Raw genomic sequence first — 17,384 nt, forward strand, 5'->3', positions numbered from 1 at the left:
TGTATTGATTCGGGTAAATCAATAGCCAAAGTTTATTGTTTTGCGATTTTTTTCTCTGATCGGTCGGAGCATGCAACTTTGAGCTGTTGATTCAAAGCGCTCCAACGGAGAGAAGTTTTTAACCTGAAAAAGACTCTAAGACCTATGGAATGGTACACCCAAAGAAGAGGTGTATTTAGCAAAGCTCTTTGCCGAAAATACGCTGAAAAGTGTAATGTAATGCATGGATCATCAGAAATCTGGACGCACTGTTTATTATACCATAGCGCTCCTAGTTGTTGGATCTGGAATGTTTTGACAGTACTTTGTTCGGAAATGTTTCCTCTATCAGTGCTGAAAATTTAATTACGATTCGTTTTGTTTCAAAAAAGTTACACGTGATAGAAGCCGCGAGACGAAAATTAATTTTGGACACTTACGTTCAAAAACCCGATGTGGTCTGGTTCAAAAATCGCGAAATCAGATTTGAGGAGGATTCCTGACTAAAAATTTACAAAGCCACTGGTCGGAGTGATGTCCCCATCAAGTTCAAATTCGTTTGTGCCAATAACATTGCAGAAAAGTGTTTGATCTGGCAAGATATTTGGAGCTGCGGCGAAAAACCCCGTTTTTTTTGTGAAAAACAAGACCATGGACTCCGAAATGTACAACGAGGAGTGCCTGAAAAATGTTTTTTTTTCCTTTTGTTAGATCTCACAAAGAACCAGTAATGTTTTTGCTAGATTTAGCTAGCTGCCACTTCAGCGAAGAGGTACTACAGTGGTATCGGGCCAACTGGTGGATTTTGTCGAAAAGGACGTCAACCCACCCAACTATTCTCAATTCCGCCCTATCGAAAAATTTTGAGCAATTGTTAATCAGAAGATGAAGAAGAATGGAAGGACGACTCGGGATGCAACAGAGATGAAGAGATTGTGGAACAAAATGGCCGATGAGGGCAGTAAATAGGGTGTCCAAACTTAGATGAGTGGTTCCCGACGAAAAGTACGAAATTTCATCAAAACAACATCGGAATATTTTTTTTATTATTTTTCCTTAAAAGTGCAGTAAAAACCTTACAATTTCAGCACAAAACATTTTTATTTCGTTTATATAGCTCCGAGATAGATCCTTTTGAATGCGTCCAGATTTGTAGAGATCCATGCTTTACCAAAGATGATATGATTGGAAAAGCACTACTGGCTTAAAGACTCGAGCTCCCAAGCAATATTTAGTATGACCACTACATTCAAGCGAAACAAAAAAAATGTATGGGATTTTCATTCTATTTGATAATTCATCATAAAAAAAATAAGTGAGAATCGAACTCACTACATCATCTCTTCTCGGCATTCTAATCGGGTGTCTAACCCAGTGCACCATCTGATCCGGTTAACAAACAAGTTTTTTGTCATGGTATTCCTGCCACCGTTGATTACTAAAAAAGGCGCTGCATTTCTGCCGTTTGGCCAATATTTTTTTCATCCTCCTGTGTCTTTGATGGGAAAGGGATAAGAATGAAAGTGGAGCGGGAAACTAGAAACGGTTGATTATTGCCATCAGCCGGTTTACATACACACTCACAGCTCATTTTGGCTGGTGTTTTTTTGCCGTTGGTTGGAAATAAAGAATGTTTTTTTTAGTGCCGATTAAATTGTGAGTGAATAATTTTGTTTCTTCTGAGGAACGTAGCCTGCTCATGATTTTTGTGCCAAATAATGAATTATTTAAAGAAAATTTTCCGCTGAAAAACAAGAAGCGTTTTAGACCCCAGAGTTTGAGAAATTTAAAAATGACCCCAAATCGATTCAGTATAGAGGAATATGTTTTATTTTTTTTCTTTCAGACATTTGCAATGCGGTTGCGATGGTAGGACAATGCCAGTAATTAGAAAGCTTGTTAATGTCGGTCTGGCACATAATTTTATACTGATAATTCAACCTACAAGAAAGTTCATTATTGAACAAGAGTCTGACTTGTGGGTGTAGAAAATAATGAACATAACATAACATTTTAAAAAATTAATATTTAGATTAATTTTTAAAGTTCAACAAAACGTAATTTAAAATCTGATTTAGATATTTTGGGACACTTCTTGTCCCAATTGTCCATTTTGACCATCTACCCGACCGTATTCTAAAATCGTGTACTTAATCCTGTGTTTCAGTTTTATTTCCATCCTTAATTCACCTTTTCCTGGAATAATTTCTAACGAGCAATATTGAAGCGATACAAATCGTATAAAAAAATATATTGGTTCCAAATTGCCTGATAAAACCGAACCGGAAACCATTAAGCCCAACTCATAAAGCCAAACAACGAACCTAATGCTGCCATTGAATAAAATTCAATTTATTGGGACAACACACCGCGGGAGATTTTTTTCTCTCTTTTTCGACCCCCTCCTGGCGTCAGTGCCTCCCGAAGCCTAGAAACGCAACAAAGCGAAAACATTCGAAAAGTTGTTTTACTTCCAATCCCAACTCGCACGTCACAAATGAGGACAGCTGTATCTAGGCCTACACATAACAAGTTTAGCCTTTTGGCTACACATTCGAGGTGAACTTTTTTTTGGCAGCGCATTGAAAGGAGCAAATTTTCTAAAAATAAAAACTTCCATCTGATTCGCTCAAAGTTCAGAGATATTGGGATACCGAAAGAAAGGCAGCGAATATGTTAAAGGCAACCGATTACTGAATTTGAGAAGGTGCTATTGACGTTTTCGAAATGAAACTTTCACAGAAAAATCTGGAAAGCTGTTCCTGCCACTCAATTCTAATATTTATTTTGGAAATCAGTTTTTTTTAAATAAAAGTGCTAGCTGATTCCGTGCGAACTTTGTTTCGCAAGCAATTATAAAAATGTGATAAGTGATAAAATAAGGTAATGTTATTCAAACAAAGTATGATATTCCTTACACTGAATAAACAATAACTATTCAGGAAGAGTATCTTACTTAACAGATGGCAATCTACCACATTAACAACGTATCTGTTCCTTTCCAAAACCCGTTCTTCAATTCTAGCTTTCACCGTATAATTTTCACCAAAATGTCGCTAAAACTGTTGATGGTCCATGAGAATGACTTTTTTTCGTTACATGGCTATCCGAAATTGTATACCCACAATTCTCAATAAATAACTGTGCACAAAGTTTCCTAATCCATTCTATGCATTAACTTTTAAGTCATAATTCCACAATACGGATCGTTTCGTCGTACCTCAAAAAACCCCGTGTGCAAATTTTTACATCCATTTCATTTCCCGTCTCTTAAAATTCTGAGGTGTAATTTTTAATCCCAATCCGATGCATAATAACGTCAATATCTAAAAACCGTAAACAGTTAATATACCCTTTCGCTTTTATAGACCCTTTACACCAAATTTGATACCTGTAATCGATAGCCCGTCGCTTAAACTACCTGGGTGGCTATTTTTTTAAAATCTAAATCCAGTAAATAATATTGACAAAATCGCAAAAAAACAGTGATTAGGTAATATAGACGACCCTTTGGCCGACTCGTTATACAAAATTTGATACCTGAATAGGGCTGCCCGTCTTTTAAAACCCACATGCGTGAATTTTCACTGAATTCCAATGAACAATAACGTGTGAACAAAACAGTGAACATGTAATATGGACAACCCCTTTTGTCGATCTTTGCCCCGAAATTGTATAATTTAAAACAATTGTTCGTTTCTAAAACTTCCGTGTGCAAATTTTTCAGCTCAATCCGGTGTATAATAACGTCAATATTGCAAAAAACAATGAACCGGTTATATGGACAACCCCTCAGGCCGACTTTTTTTTTTTACAAAATTTGATACCTAAAATCGGCTGCCCGTCTTTTAAAACGCACATGCGTGACTTTTAATTGCAATCCAATGTACAATAATGTCAGTATCGCAAAAACAGCGATGAGATACTATGGACGACTTCCCAAGCAACCAAAAGTCACATATTTACTATAGAAGGCATTGAAAGTTTCATAATGGCTGCCAAAGAGAATCAACTGCCCATAGGGCAGTGCCCAATTCCCTTTAGTGAACTTTATGCACTCATTAATGAACTTGAAAGTTGCAAAAGTGATCAATATGTACGTTTAATGTGACTTGTTTTGCCCAATTCCCATGAGTGATAAAGGGCACAAAAGTGTTCAAAACGGGATTTGGTAAGTCACATAAAGGGCACAAAAGAGCTCAAAACGGGATTTGGTAAGCACAAAAAGTGCATTGATGGGCTTTCAAAATCAAATCACCACTTCGAGCTTTAGTTTCAGTTAGAACAACATCTAGGCGTGGTCTTGTGGTAGCGTGTTCTCAATAAGTAATTTGGTAATTAATTGACTATCCTGATGCGATATATGTAGGAAATGAAGGAAAGAAGCAATTGAGCAATTTGTCGAGTTTGGAATCCGGCGCGTGGCATCATGTCGGCACCATGTACAGAACATAGTAAATAATCAAGAGAAAGTGATATGAACCGAAGCCAAGGGTACAGATGAGATAGAGAGATTTTTTGCTTAATTTACGATTTTTTGGAAGCTGAATTAAAAAACCACTGGAAGCTGAAAAGAAGATCATTAAGACTTGTTTGGAACTTGAAAGTTTCAATAAGAATTTAAATTTTGAGCTACATAGATCGTACTTCATATCAATGATGGGAATGAGTAAGCGTTTTTGTACCTGTTTTATGGGACTTTTGGTTGTTTGGGCTCTTTAGCCAACCCCGCACACCAAATATGATACCTGAAATCAATTATACTTCTCTGAAAACTTCCCTGTGAAAATTTTTATCTATTTATCTATTGTATAATAACGTCAATATCGCAAAAACAGTGATTAAGTAATATGGACGTCCCCTTTTTCCGACTTCTGGCCCAAAGTTGAATGATTGTAATCAATTGCTCGTTCCTGAAAACTCTCGTATGCCAATTTTCATCTCAATCCAATGCTTAATAACGTCAATATCTCAAAAACAGTGAACAAAACACTGATAAATTGGAATAAATTGTACGAAATCTTGTATGCAACAAAATTGCATACTATTTCATTGCACAAAATCTATAAATCAAGTATTTTTCTATCGAAAAATTCAATAAAATCAAGAATACACAGGATTTGCGGTGGACACTGTATCTCAGCACAGAATCATCTGAAGTCAAAAAATCAGAGCAAAATATTTTTAATAGACGTTTTTCTGGACCCCAACGTTTTTATTTAACTTAAAAATATTTTTATGAAATTTTTGTGGCTGTTTGAAGTAAAAACTACGATTTTTCACTTAAAAATCCGCCATTTTTTATCTGTAAAATCTCCCCAAAATAAAAAAAATCAAAAAAGAAAAACGTTGGGGTCTGGTATTTAATATATAGAAAATATGTTCCAAATTTGAAAAGAACCGGATAGGTAGTTTTCAAATGACGATGTCCACGGACTTTAAAAATGTGCTTTCGAGAAAAACGCGTTTGAAGTTTCTGCTCTTGCTTTCTTGCAGTATTAGATAGGAGAAGATAAAGGCCTATAACTTCTACAGTTTTGCTTCAATTGACTTGAAAATTTAACACAACATTCTTGAAATGTTTTACAATAAGAAAATAAAAAAATAAAAAAATCGATTTTTTGAAAATGTTAGACCCTACCCCCCTCTTAAACATAAAATGATTCAGGTGTTTTTTAGTAGTTTAGTAGTATTATGACCAAACTTTGATTAAAATTTTTGAAATGAAATGCCTAATATTATCAGGTTTCTAGATAAAATAGCCCGGATACGTGCGGGGAAAATTCGCCAATAAAAGCGTTTTTCTCTTTTGCCTCATTCTCCTCTTCTCCGGTACTTTCATTCAATATCACATTCCATGAAATGCCCCGGAGGAGTAGACAATATGGAAAAAGAAGAAAACACATTGGCGAAAACTTAAAATGACATAAATGTCACTGATCACAGCAGTGTTAAAAGGTCCACTTTATATGTATAATTTGATAGAAATATTACGAAAAGAGTCCGAAATCTGCCCCAATTCTCCCCATTTTGCGGAACCAATCCAATGTCATGAAAATAAATAATCATTTACCTCCCAGACAACCATTTGGTGGGTATTTCGAATTTGCAACACAAATAATATATCATATATAATGCAGCAAAACGTATAATTTTGGAGGCCATATAGGGAAATTAGCACACATATTCTTGATTTGGATTGTATTGCATTACGATTTGCACGATTTGTCATGCGAATCATTTACGACTACCCTGTGACAATTTTCATCATCATATAGAAGATTGAGGTTGTAATCTTGTAGGTCTTCGCTCAATATACGATTGGGAATATCTTTATAAACGACATTTTTCGTAACATTATGGAAAGTTTGACGACTTATTTGGTCGTCTTCGGCGACTTGAGTGCAGGGCTCTCATTTTCCGTCAGTTGAATAAAAATAAGATTATTTCAAAGAAATGCGTTTTTCGCTGTCAAATTCAAGTTTATATCGTACAATTTATTATTTGCCTGATTGCTAAATTTATTCAAAGTTCATAAAGTTATTGTAGTACCTGGACTTGATCCCTTGACGAAACGATCTGCAGCTCATGATGGATCCTCGACGCTATCTGGAATAAATAAATGTAAGGAAATTTGCTTCAAAGGCATTAAACCAAAAGCAAATCGTATATTTCTATAACTAATATCTTTTAAATCATAGAACACGTCATCGATGATCTAAAAATAAACCAACATTTTGAAGCCTCCTTAAATACGATTCCAATCATCGATGTCTCACTATCATAAACGATTTTATTGAACTTATTTGTATTCTTTTAGGATTGCCAGCAAATACGTTTTACGAAAATCAGACATGCGTATTAATTTACATAGGTATTCGATTGCCTTCACATTATTACAAATCAATGCAGTTATATACGATTGTAAAGCATATATCTCCAAGTGGCAAGCAGAGTTGCAAGCTTATTTTCTGTTTTTCAGTTTACAAGTTTTGTTTAAATAACGAGAAATGTCATTGTTTCAGTCAAAAATATATTCACGAAATTTAAACAAATATTAGAACAAACATTTATGCTATCACAGAGTGAGTAATGTTTTTGAAACATACTTACGATATTGGATACAGCATCGGCCTGGATTTCGAGTAGAAATGTTTCGCCGCCGCGCTCAATGTGAACACTTTTATTACCAGCAGATACCTTAATACTTTTGTATCGCTGAACTAATCGACTGTAGGTACCACTCTTTCGACATTTCATATTTTTTCTTTTTAAAATATAAATTCTCATTTTAGCAATCTTGTTTGATAGGAGAATGTACTTTCTGCTAAGATCTAACATCTGGTTGTTATAATAATATAAATCGTACTTCATGTTAAAAAAAATCTTAATTTCGAATTATTTTAAATGCATAGCACGACAAAATCTGTCAATCATCGTATATCGGTCGTTTCACGGATTTTTTGAGAATTCTCGTACACCTTGTCCACCTTCTTCGCCGCAGAAAGCCAGTTTTCCTCGAACTGCTGCTCGTTCTTAGCAGTTTTTTTTTGTCTTCTTTAGGTTCCGCTTGACAATAGCCCAGAATTTCTCAATTGGGCGGAGCTCTTGCGTGTTGGGAGGGTTCTTGTCCTTGTGAACCACCTGCACGTTCTTGGCGGCGTACCACTCCATGACCTTTTTACCGTAATGGCAAGATGCCAAATCCGGCCAAAACAGTACGGAACAACCGCGTTTCTTCAGGAAAGGCAGCAGACGTTTATTCAAACACTCTTTCACGTAAATTTCTTGGTTGACAGTCCCGGAAGCTATGAAAATGCTGCTTTTAAAGCCACAGGTACAGGCTTGCCAAACCAGACATTTCTTCGCGAACTTTGACAGTTTCATGTGCTTGAAAATATCTGCTACCTTTCCCCTTCCTTTTGCCGTATAAAAATCCTGTCCCGGAAGCTGCTTGTAATCGGCTTTGACGTAGGTTTCGTCGTCCTTCACCACGCAGTCAAACTTCGTCAGCATCGTCGTGTACAGCCTCCGGGATCGCGCTTTGGCCGTCGTGTTTTGTTTATCATCGCAATTTGGAGTCACTACCTTCTTGTAAGTCGATAATCCGGCTCGTTTTTTGGCTCAATGCACGGTTGTAGACGATACACTCAGCTTATTTGCGGCATCTCGGAGAGAGAGAGGTTAGGGTTTCCGGTTTTCGATTTCCCCCCGATACAGACTTCCTGGCTGTCGACAAACGTTCCCCAAATACTTTAATTACATTTGTAACGGTTGATTTGGCAACTTTTAGCGATTTTGCCAGCTTTGCATGCGAGTAGCTTAGATTTTCGCGAAGCGCGAGCAAACTTCTGATACGCTGCTCTTCTTCCTTGGACGGCATTTTGACAACTGAAGAGTGAATTCCAAAATCAAAATAGGAGCAACAGTCCACACACACCTTCAAAATGAGGGGTGTTCAGGTTTTAAATGCAAAATTGAAAGAAATACATCAAGTTGATATTGATTGAATTTTGACCGTATCACTCTTTATGATTAGGCCTGAAACCAGATTGGAACTTTTTAAGAAAGTTATGATGGTTGATATGATTACAGGTATGTTGTTTTATAAGCTTATCAAATATTTTAGAAAGTGAACTCAGAATACTTCTTGGTCTTAAATTTGTTGAAGCTGATGCGTTAGATTTTTTCGGAATAGCTATAGCTTTAACATTTTTCCTTAATTGAGGGAATTTAGAGGTAGAAGTTATAGAGTTAGAAAGTTGGGTTACCATTTACCAAAGGTAATTTGGAGTACAGACGATCTTTACGAATTTAATTAGTACCTATTGTGCAGGTCCCCAGCATTTGATTCGCTTTTAGCACTTAATTAGTAATTTGTCTACTCTTATAGCTGATATTGAAATTGATGCCGCAGAGAAATAAAAATAAATGGTTTGTGTTTTATAATTTAAACAAAGTGTATCACTTTCTCGTTACCACCCTGCACATCTACTCATCAAATAAGGATATCTTCTTGCTCAAGAAAATTGAACACATTTCTTTTCCTGATACTGAATTTCAACATTCAATTTATTAGCTCCCTCAACTAGCTAGAAACAAACAGCCATTGAACTAAAATTTAACACTCGATTGCTCACATTTGTCGAACTCCAATTAAAACTAATTCCCATTCCACTATCGCGAAAGTTTTCCACTTGTAGACGCTACTTTGAATTCCCGTTATCGATGGCACAAAAAAGCACTCACGATAATCTGAATCACTTGCTCGAAAGAAGCTTGCACTGACTGTTTTAGATCCAAGTTAAATCGTGTAGCAGCATCAAGTTTGTTATGTTTTTGGTTTCATTTTCTCACTCGTTTACGGGCATATCGTCTTCATGTTAAAAACGAACAAAAATAAACCATATGCGGGTTGATTCAAAGTAAGTAGCTAGCTACCCGGATCAATGGCAGTCAAACTTTTTTTTTCCTGCACAGTCGAGTTTGGATGGAAACTTTTCCTGAATTGACATTCGAAAATGAGCATTCGACAAAGAACAACTCCCGGAAAATGTTGGGTTGAGAGGGGTTTTCACAATTGTTAGAAGTCAACGTTTCAAAGTTGAAACTTTTCTGTGTTGGATGAGCTCAAAAATTATTGTTGAAAAACTTTACCATCACCAGAGGGGGTGGTTGTCTAATTTTGTCTGCTGTTGAATGGCACATTTGGTGGAACATTTGATTATTGAAAAAGTACTTTTTTATGAAATTCCATACTCCTTATTTGCTATCAGAAGGATAGGTGGAAAATTTTAAAATTGATGGCGTTTAAATTGAGAGCAATTATTGGATTTTTTTTACATTAGAGGTTTGAAAAAGGATCTTAATTCACCTCTTTAAAATCTTACAGCAGAAAAAGTGCATTGCAACATAAAGTTGGCGCTCGAACCGTTTACTATACCTATTTTAATGGTTGTTTGTGCCATATTTTGCAAGCTATCTTTCGCGAGCAAATCGATTATTGATTACACACATTCGATTGCTCGGGTGGATTTTCTCAAGCATTTTTGCAAAATCCTTTCCAAGTGGGTGCTTACAGCTAGCCATAAAATAGTCGTCATCTTTTATTGGTCAATAGAAAAACATGGCTGGGGTACGATGGATCCGTTCTGCTTTTTCAATCCAACCGATCCGGGGGCTGATACTGTATCTGAGACAGAGAAACTCCACCCGTCCCGAACCAAAGCTAATGTGTAAAATCATCTACAACCTTGGTCAATGTACCGTTGCCTCCTCCGGACAGGTGAGAGAGAATCGGGTTAACAGGAATAGATGTATAGAGTGTCTCGTAAAACTATACCGAAGGATTTTTATCGCAGAGCTTTCCCAAACAAGAGAAAAAGCAGAAAAAAAATTGCTCATATCACTGCTTGTCGTCGTCGGCTCCGGCGTCTGGTGCTGGTTCAAGGGCAGCAAATAACTCGAACTAACTACGACGATCGAAGGAAAGATAACTAACGTGGGAAGGAGCTGAAATGTTGGAAACATCCTAACCTACCTGTTTTTTTTGTTCGGTTTTGTTTTGCGTGATTCGTTTTATTAACTAGAATTGATGGGCCCTCAACAGCAAGCACTCAGATTTGATCAAAGTGAAACATCAGTTCATTGGAGCGAAAGGAGAACAATTGTTGCTGCTGTACGCAACATTTTCGCCCTCTTGATGAATGATTTGTTTCCGGGATGATGCGAAAATTTATCTGAGGTATAATTTATGAAACTTAGGAGTCCGATTGAACTTGAACAATTATTTTCTATTGAACAAATTAAGTTTCACTTTTGAGAGTGGCTCCAGAGAGTGTTTTCGTAGTCATCTTTTACTGAATCAGTTTTAATTTTTCAATCAATGTTAGAATCAATGTCTTTGAACGAAATATACCGATACAACTCACCTAAACGTAAATTTTCAGACATTGGAATGGTTTCGGTCTCAGACCCATACATTTCTGGAGGACGCAGTTTCCTGGTGGATTCTTTGTAAGTTTCGACATGAGCTGTTTATAAAAATCAAATACATGAAGATATCAAAAGGTCAGATTAAAAAAAACTGTGAATTGTAACTGGATTGCTCATAGCTTTTTGAGCCTGAGAGTGGCTCCAGAGAAAAGTTCAACAGATTTTACAATAGAGTACTAAAATATTATAACAATATTTTATGTAAAATATTATAACAAGAATATGTTTGTTAACAAACAAAACTGTCTTTCAAAAGTTAATATTATTGTTAATGTTAATTAAAATTTTGGATATTCAAAGTTTTTATGATCACTATTGGGGTAAATTTTATTCCATTATTTATATGGTTATCTACAAAAATCTCTAACTGCAATATCTTTCATAGCAGTTAACCCTCCAATATCTAATCCCTTTTTGACGTATTTTTGTTGACCCAGAAAATGTAGATTGACAACTTTTTATTAAATCTATATTGTACTAGCTGAACCCGTACGAACTTCGTTTCGCTTTAAATCATTGGTACGTCAAAATAAGTTTAGAAAATGAATTCGAAACATTTTTTCGACAATTTTGGGGAAAAAATTCAACTGTGTTTAAAGTCGCTACTATTACTATTACTTGAAATTCAAATTAAACTGTTGATTGGCTTTTTATTAAAATTTATGTGAGAGTGTTTTCTTCTCGATCGGTTGCAAAATCTAGACATTATGGCAGAAACATGTACTATTTGTTTGTGTGCACGACTCTTTTGCTTGACCTTCACACTTAAATTGGTATCAATGAACTGCCTCCAACAAAATTATTGCACAAAACACTGAACTTTCAATGAAACCCTCTTTTTCTGTCCCATGGCCCGAAATTCGATAATTGAAACCAATTTTACGTTCCTCAATACTCCCTTGTGCCATTTTTTCTTTTCAAATTATATGTAAAATTACGTCAGGAACTTGAATACAGTGAACAGTGAAAATAGACGCCCTTTTCGCCGACCCTTGACACGGAACATGCTACCTGGAGTCAATTGCTCATAGTTTATAATCCTCATCTGAACATTTTCATCTCAATCGGATGCCTGATCACGACAATATCGCGAAAACAGTGAGCAACTAACATGGACGGCCTTTTTTTTTACCACGATTCAAAACTTGACACCTGAAATCAATTATCTTTTCTGTTAAACTCCCATGTGCCAATTTTCATTACGATTCTATGCTCAATCAAGAGAATATCGTAAAAACAGTGAACAGATAATAACCCCTTTTGCCGACCCCTGAGTTAAGATTTGAAACCTGAAAGCAAAAGAGCGTCCCTCAAAACTCCTATGCGGAAATTTTCATCTCAATCCAATGTAGAATAACGTGAAAATCGCAAAAACATTAAAGTTGGGTATGGACGACTTCTTCAGCCGACTTCTGATCCGCAATTCGAAACTTAAAATCGATTGCTCGTCTTTCAAAACACTCATGTGCAAATTTTCATCACAATCCAGTGTATAATGGTCAGAAGGGGTCGTCCAAAAATCTAAAAACATTTTTCATCATTCCTGGTCCTAATAAGCATCCATGCCAAATTTCAGATCTCTAGCTCTTAAGACGGCTGAGTCTATAGAGGACAAACAAACAAACATACAGATAATTGCTTTTTATATATATAGATTAAAAAGAATGGAGACACACAGTTAAGAATTGTATTAAACAATATGGATTGATTTAAAAAATATAAAATAAAAATTTTATTTCACGGAGTTTGCTTTTTAGAGGATAAATAAAGTTATCCTCATCCGTATGATTTTATCTTCAACTTAAGGTTTTTCTTACCAAAAAATCAAGCTTCGAAAAAATTTTCATCAATAATGTTCTAGGGGTTATAGGGTCAATATTGATTCTGTGCCCCACGGATGGCTCCAGAGAGTGTTTTGGCTTGGTCTTGATTTTCTGTTTTGCTATACTCAATCAAGCAAGTGATATCCAGCATAACCATTCAATTCCATAAAAATTTCTAGAATGTAATTTATAAAGTTATGATTTTGGTTCGACCGAAAAGACTTATATAGACTATGCCTCGTTTTGTTATATTATTCACAAAGCAAAACCGTGAAAAGCAATATAGTAGGTACGATTTCCCCACATTATTTTCCCTTCCAGATCTGTTCAGAATCCATTGTTAGTTGGCCATGGCTTTACGATGGCAATTTAACGCGCTCGTTATAAGGCCTCCAACAGGGATTTGTTCGTCTTGAACGAGCACATAAATGGATTTTAGCTTGGAATCGAAGGCGCTGGTATACCGTTTACCTATTCCTATCAACCATTGCAAATGGATATGGATATGCGTAACTCAAACCTGTGTTTTCGGTACACATAAAAAATTTTTAATTTCAGCTTTAAAGGCAATCATTTTGATGAGAAAGAATTATAGGTTGAACGCAACTTTGGACCAAATCGGCGATTAAATAATCATTTTTTTGTAACGAATTTGTTTAAACTTGACTCATTGTAATGAATCTTTAGTTCCATACTCTTTATGAAAAATCCAGAATCCTAAACACAATTTAAGACCTTGTTCTTTCGAAAGGGGTTGGAAAACGATTGAATAAAATTTCATTCGAAGTTCAGACTATTTGCTTTTATTAACATTTTCATCCGTGAACCCATCAATGTCGGACATGGACGGTAAATACAGGGTTTTTGAATATAAGGTCGATCAAAAATCCGAACCCAGATTCAGAAGTCAGATTTATAATGAAGATTTAAAATAACGATTTAGAACTAATAATCAAAATTGATTTACACAAAATCCTGCGTGAGCTTTCATACATTGCAATGTATGAAACAAAATGTCAACAAACAGATTTACTTCGAAAAACTACTATTACTGACATAAACTAGTCGCAACTTCTTTCCATTTGGAATATTTGTAGCATTTTTTGTGTTATAAAATGAATTTTTTCGTTGTGTTATGAAAGCTGACTTTTTTTCTTTGATAAAATCTGCAAAACTTGATAAAATTTAATAAAATACAAATCCGATCGTAGATGTGGCCCACAGAAGGTGGGCGTCATGCAAATATCAGGTCATTATTGTGGGAGTAAAGAAAGCTTGGCAATAAACAAAGATAAACACACAAATAAGAAAACCACCTGGTTTTGAATAAAACCATTGAATGTTATATTTCGAAGGATTCAGTAGGAAAATAAAGTAAGAAAGTGAGAATTACGTATACGTAGTCGTTGATACATTTTGAAATCTGTTTATTTTTTTATCCTCATTATTTTTTAAGTATGGGAATATTGTGTCAACTAACAGGGGTCGGAAGCCTATCCAGTGCCTGTTTCCAGTGCAAGCTTTCGGAATCACGGTGTTCAGGATAGGATTTCTAAGAAATATCATATACTTGTAAGATGACTATTTTCAACAATTATAAGTTTTATTAACTTATTTTTGAAACATTTTTAGATACTACGGTGCGAGTTCTGAAGAAATATTCCAGGAAAAATAATAAAACGCCACATGAACAATCACACAGATTATAACCTCTAGAGAATGCTGCTTGTGTGAAGGAAACCGCTTCTCCTAATCCAAAAGGCAAATGATGAAATAAACAAGTGTAAGGCCAGAAAAAAAACTATTCCCAACCTAGGATCCAATCCAAACTGCGGCACGATTATGATTTTTCTCAATAGAATCTACAGAAACACCGATTCTCATTTAGGCATATAAAAGTGCTTCTTTTTTCGATCGCTTCCCGAATACCACTGATCTAATTAGATAAAGTTTTTGATTTTCTCATCTTTGTTCGGATTTTATGGCAAGAAAACGAGTTAAAGTTTAAGGGATGTTCCTTTTTATCATTCAATGGTTTACACAAGTGTGTTAAATTTGACGAACGAAACTGCGTTACGAATGTCGCTTCAAATAAGTTTGTCGCGTATGATTTTTTGAAGGTTCGATCGATAGAATACCCAGAATCTTTACTCTATTTTATCACCTATGAAATTAATAAACGATGTATGTGGTGAATGAAATGAAATATGTGGTACGATTTTGTTAATTTACAAACTCCACGCAAAGTCAACATCAACAAGAAAATAAAATTGTTAAAGAAACAAGATACATACATAATACATTTACACAGTAGGAATCTCAGTCAAAGTGTTTAAAGGGTGTGTTACATAAAATTGCATCACGGAAAAAAACGCTGAAGAAATTTATTTTTTTAGAGCAAGTTTACTGGTGTTGGGAAAAAGTTATAGAAATTTTGTCACTTTTAGCACATTTTGAAAATTTTGCCATGCAAAAACATTTTGAAGATCAGTAACCTACAATTTTTTTTAATAACACGTGTTGTAGTTTTGTATGCTGTGGTGCAAAAATAGCAATATTTCTATCACATACGGCTGAAATAGAAAAAGTGATGTAAAAAAATACTACGCCCGAAGATCTTGAAAACATTTATTCATGGTAAAATTTTCAAAATGTCAAAATGTCTACCACTTCTTCTCAACACCAGAGAACTTGCTCTTAGGAATTATATCTTCAGCTTTCGCTTATAATCGGATAAGAGTGTATAGATCACGTTGATCATGCTGTAAATTTTTCGTTAGTTTTGAAAAATGTCGTCGAACGAAAAAGAGCGTCGTGAATTAATCCTGCGCACTCATTTTAGCATCCCTAGTTTATGCGAATCGTGCTATGTATAGTCGATATCTACAATGAAAAAATTGTAGATAACCGTGAGTGTACATGCAGTAATTTCTATTCAGAAATGATTTCGCGGATAAGATCGATTATGATGCCTTTAATAAGATCAATTTTGTAGTCCATTTAAAGAACGGAAAGCTATTTTGAAGAAGAAAGTTTTACCTACCAATGATTAGTGAATATGAATAAGCTCAAATAACGAATGTCACAACTAAGAGTAATGAGACATCATCCAATAATTATTACCGGAATACCGTTATTTGGACTATTTAACTCAAACTTGATCTTTATTTAGAACTAGCAGACCCGGTTTGCTTTGTAACACCATGATTAATTTTTTTTAAATATCATTATTCAGAAGCATTCTTTTGCTGATTTTGGAATGTCAATGAGAATATTAATTTGGAATTAATATTTTTATTCTAAAATTTCACATTGCTCTTTATATTCTGAGTTTGGATGCTTTTTTTTTTTTCATAATTTCAATTCTAATTTCCGACAACTACAATTCCTTTTCTTTTGCAAAAAATAACTTTTGATGAAGTATTTGAATTTATGGCTGATCAAAATTTGAAATAATTTTTAATTTAAATGATTATTTATGTTCTCAATATTGAAAAAGAGAATAAAATTTGTTTTTGGCCACCAATTCAGTTTTCAAACATATTTCTTATTTTTTGAAACAGAAATTAATTTTTATTATGATTATATGATTAAATCGTTCAACCTGTTTAAACATAACCATTTAACGTTTATGTGTTTAATAATAAAGGCTTTGTTATTTTTCGAAATTTTACCAAAAAACAGTGGAATCGTGTCATCTCTCTTAAGGGGGGGGGGTAGGGTCTAACACTTTCAAAAAATCGATTTTTTTATTTTTTTTATTTTCTTATTGTAAAACATTTCAAGAATGTTGTGTCAAATTTTCAAGTCAATTGAAGCAAAACTGTAGAAGTTATAGGCCTTTATCTCCTCCTATCTAATACTGCAAGAAAGCAAGAGCAGAATCTTCAAACGCGTTTTTCTCGAAAGCACATTTTTAAAGTCCGTGGACATCGTCATTTGAAAACTACTTATCCGATTCTTTTCAAATTTGGAACATATTTTCTACATGTAAAATACCAGACCCCAACGTTTTTCTTTTTTGATTTTTTTACTTTGGGGAGATTTTAGAGGTGAAAAATGACGGATTTTTAAGTGAAAAATCGTAGTTTCTACTTCAAACAGCCACAAAAATTTCATAAAAATATTTTTAAGTTAAATAAAAACGTTGGGGTCCAGAAAAACATCTATTAAAAATATTTTGCTCTGATTTTTTGACTTCAGATGATTCTGTGCTGAGATACAGTGTCCACCGCAAATCCTGTTTTCTAAAAGGCATCCTCGAAAATGCTCCGTCACCGGCTCATTTTTCAATATTTTTCTACGAAAAAATTACTAAATGTTCTTTTAACAATGCTTAGTATATTGCAAAAAATTTAAATACATTTGTTTGAACGATAGCTCCAGAAAAAAATCGTGAAAATGGTGTTTTTTTTATACCCGTTAGACCCTACCCCCCCCTTAAACCTTTGTGCAACAAACGGGAAAATATTTCGGCTTTTTCAGTCAATTCACGGATCCAAAACATCTTCTCTTCTTATTCCGACGTTTCGTTCTTTATTTGAACTTTTTCACAGGAATCTACAACAAACATAACAATCTCTTAAT

At 34.8% G+C, this 17,384-nt stretch overlaps 1 protein-coding gene across 5 annotated transcripts in view; it reads left to right on the forward strand.

The window, feature by feature from the left end:
* Positions 1 to 17,384, forward strand: part of LOC129755947 (ras-specific guanine nucleotide-releasing factor 2-like) — a 546,013-nt gene that overhangs the window by 13,734 nt on the left and 514,895 nt on the right. The window lies entirely within an intron of this gene.

This window comes from Uranotaenia lowii, chromosome 3 (assembly GCF_029784155.1).
Source record: "Uranotaenia lowii strain MFRU-FL chromosome 3, ASM2978415v1, whole genome shotgun sequence".
Lineage (NCBI taxonomy): Eukaryota > Metazoa > Arthropoda > Insecta > Diptera > Culicidae > Uranotaenia > Uranotaenia lowii.